Source organism: Pinus tabuliformis, chromosome 3_1 (assembly GCF_031772625.1).
Source record: "Pinus tabuliformis cultivar Carrire ecotype Pingquan chromosome 3_1, CPIR1, whole genome shotgun sequence".
Taxonomy (NCBI): Eukaryota; Viridiplantae; Streptophyta; class Pinopsida; order Pinales; family Pinaceae; genus Pinus; species Pinus tabuliformis.
In genome coordinates this window covers 623,409,542-623,413,890 of record NC_142301.1, presented here as the reverse complement: position 1 = coordinate 623,413,890, position 4,349 = coordinate 623,409,542, and positions in this window count along the sequence as shown.

The following is a 4,349-nucleotide window of genomic DNA, read 5'->3' as shown; positions in this document are numbered from 1 at the left end:
TCACTATTGACCATTAGATCAATGTTGTTCAATTGCTTTTCAAATGTTTTTCAATTGACCTCCTGCGTCATTTTTGGTATGGCTTGGGCCTAAGCGGACCCTGAAGTTTATCAACACCAGTGTAAATTTATTTGGGTTAGGAAGGATGGATGGAGATCACACGATAGTCGTTGATCCTATGGAGTGAAATCAACGGTGGAGATTGAATGTGATAAGGTGAGCATCAGTAAATGTGCAAAGGCAGAGGGAAGATGAAAAGGTAAGGTTAAGTGTGATTTATGTTATATTTCTGTTATAGGATAATTATAATAAAAATAAAGTGGGATTAATGAATTAAAAGGCTAAATCGAGTTTAACCAAGTCTCGGTCCATGGTGTGGTTAACGTTGAGTTAAACCGAGACCAGTGTAATAGGGTATGGTTAATATGCACGGGGTATAAAGATTAAATAAAGTTTATGAAGGTTTGACTAGGCAGGGTAATTGAAATTCTTGGACAAATGAGATCATGCATTTTATATGCATACTTTGGGCATTGTAGGTTTTTCTTGCGTCAAAATGGATCTGAATGAAGCCCAACAATAAAAAATTTTGTTATAGTTTGAATTGGGGGAACAATGTAAATGGATCTCAATGTAACCCAATAGAGATATATCAATTGCTACAAATCTTGAATCCAAATAAAGTTGGCATTTAAAAATAGGGTGTGGATAAACTCCAACCATTCAAGTAGGAAAATACTTCAAACAAAAGTGTTCCAAGCGCAAATACATATGGATGTTTAACCAAAAGACCAAATCAAGTTCTTTTTGTCAATAATTGCTAAGGATAGAGATATTTGGTATCTCTACAATGAATTCATTGGCAACTACACTACATAACAAAAAAGATAGAACCTTATATTGTGGGTACTCTTGTCCCTCTTTAACTAAGATCCAAAACATTACTTACACCCTTTGGTAACATTTGGTGACACTTTCACTGCCATCATGGAAGAATAATAGTTTAATGCTATGAGTAACAATTTAATGCCACTATTTATTATGGTAAGAGTAACAATTTAATGTTACTCTTTCCTATTCTAGGAGTAAAAATTTAATGCCACTCTTTCCTATGCCACTACATTAAGAGGGGTCCTTTGCAACATCTGGTGCAATTGATAATTAATTTATTTTTAAGTAATGTAGCAACAGAAAAAATATCTTCTACAATAATGTAATAGTTATAAATTTTATAAATCATGAAGTTTTAAATATTAAATAAATTACAAAATGATATAAAACTAAATAATATTTTATTTTTAAAATAAAAATAATTTTTTAATAAGTCTCACGTGGTAAGCTTAATTAAGTTGTAGGCAAGAGAGATATAGCTATTGGAAATGACTTTTTTCCACTAGAGTACTAGACTAACCCAATTGCCAATTACTCTTGTTAAGTAATTTCATTTCTTAATAATATCCAACAAAATCAATGGAACCTCCTTGATTTCCTTGTGATCTGCCAAAGGCTCACAAAAGTTTGTAGATGCACGTCAACTTCATGTGGAGTTTCAGGCCAATTGGGATTTTGTTTCTTCTGATGTTGCTCAACCACCTAATGTACCTCTTGTTCTATGATGTTGGTTGGTTGTCTATTCATTTTGTATGTTTTTTTAGTTATTTGGTCGACTAGTTTATGGTCTTTATGTAAAGCATGGTAAATTTTCCTTACATGTTTCCTTGCTCTCCTGGCCAACAAATATAGTGAGATTGAGACTGAGAGAGCGAAAGTCCTTGATTATCAAATATAATATTTTGCCTTGCTCTCCCAGCCCACAAATCTAATGAAATTGAGGCCGAGAGAGAAAAAGGTCCTTGATTATCAAATATAATATTTTGCAAATTAATAAGAAAATATTAATGGACCCAAAAAAAATATAATTTTATTTCTTTAACATTACTTTTTATAAATAAAAATATATATTTTATTTTACGATATAAAATTATATTTATTTATGACTTTTTATTTGACTTTAAGTTTAATTTTTTTAATAAAGATATTAAATATAAATAAATAAACAAATTTTATATATTTTAATGCTTTACTTTATCTTTAAATTTTACAATTTCAATACTTATTATAAACTTATTAATCCTATTCGGATGATAGAATATGTTCCCAAACCTTTTTAAATATTCAGAGGATTATCATTTTAATTTATTATTTTTAAAAATGTATTATTTATAAACAATGATTTATAACTTATTGGTGTCACAAATATGGATTCTATGGGGAATGCATATTTGAACTTTATTCTGGAATGATGGAGAGATTTTTTTTTAAACCTACATTTTTTTGTTTGGTATAATGTAATTGGTTAATTTTATATTATAGATAGAAATTTAAAAATTAAAGTTCTATCTTAATTTTATTGTTTTTTTTTTTTCAAATTATTATATTATATATTTACTGAATTTATCATTTTTTTTATTATGCCGTAAGGTGTTCTTCCCTAAAATCAACACCCTCAGTTGCTACTGTGTGCGGTTATGAACCCTTGATTCTCTATGTTAGAAAAGAGAATTATCTTCTACGGTCAGATTGATACCTCAAGACAGTTACTAACTCCCAGCAGCTACATTACGAAGATTGATACCTCCAAGCAGTTAATAAATCCCCAGCAATTGCGCAAGGAAGATTGATACGGTTACATGGAGGTTCCTCTGGTTGTGTATCCTATAGAGCCAACGGCACAATGCTCCATGATTCTGCATAACATTGCTTCTGGTGAGTAAATTACTATTCAAACCTTGCCACAAAACTGTATTTTACTGGATTTTTTTTAAGGTTTAACTGTTGAATGGATTGAAGGCTGATCAATCTGAAGTTGCACTACTTTCAGCGTTCTTCAGTAGCATGGGCCAGACTCTTATCTCACAGATACGAAAAGTATTGAATTTACTTCATCTTCCTCCTAAACCTTATCTTATCCGTAGTGTTGTGGTTTATACTTAAAATGTAGTGTGGAAAAATGATTTGGTGTAAAAATGAGTTTATGAAGTGCGCATCCGGATAATGATTGTGCCAAGGGAAGCTAAAGCGTTATAGTAGCAGAGAAAATGACAACGTAATGTGAGGCCAATAGTTCTGCACAATGTTGAACTGTAGATCTACCTGGAATTCCCTGGACATGTAATGAAAATTGTCGAGTGTTTTTGGAAATTTCCTCAAACCCAAGAGTTAGTGCCCCAACCGTTTAGAACCATGTGCCAAGGCTTGGATACATGCTGTTATTTTGCAACGTTTCTATTATATTTCTTCTCTTAAAATTTCTAACAGAAATATTGGTAAACATCCCTGCAAACGACGGAAGGGACACCGATTGGAAAAAGGACGTGAATAATGTTGGAATTAAATTCCAACACTCCCCCTTAATTTCAACTGCTGCATACCCAAACATTTTCTGAAATGATCAAAACCTTTCTTTGCTAATGGTTTTGTCAAGATGTCTGCAAGCTGATCCTCTGTTCTGCAGTGCTGCAAAACAATCTCACCATTGTTAACCAATTCACGTATGAAGTGATATTTGGTGTCTATGTGCTTTGTTCTTTTATGAAAAACAGAGTTTTTAGACAATGCTATTGCTGAGCTATTGTCACAGTAAATGGTTGTGCCATTTTCTTGTTCATGACACAAATCTTTGAGAACTCTTCTCAGCCATACTGCTTGGCATGCTGCTGCTGTTGCTGCCACATACTCTGCCTCTGCTGTTGATAAAGCCACAACTGGTTGCTTCTTGGAAGCCCATGAGATGGCTCCCGATCCCATATGAAACACATATCCCGATGTGCTTTTCCTATCATCAACACTTCCAGCCCAGTCACTGTCAGTGTAACCTGTCAACATGAAACTTTCAGAAGAGGAGTATAAAATACCAAACCCCTTCGTTCCATTCACATACCTTAGAATTCTCTTGGCTGCCTGCCAATGAGTCTCTTTCGGTCTTTCCATAAATCTGGAGATTAAACTCACAGCGTGCATAATGTCCGGCCTAGTTGCAGTCAAGTACATAAGGCTGCCAACTATGCTCTTGTACAATTTTGGATCAAAATATTTGCTGCTGTCTTCTTTGGTTAATTTCAGCCCCACTACTGTTGGAGTCACAGCAGCCTTGCTGTTCTGCATGTTAAATCTCTTCAAAACAGCTTCTACATATTTATCTTGAGAAATGAAAACACCATTTTCACTTTGGTCTACTTCAATTCCAAGAAAATATCTTAAGAAGCCTAAGTCAGTCATTTCAAATTCACTCTTCATGACTGCTTTAAAATCAGCAATGAGAGAAGCATCATTGCTAGTAAAAATCAGAT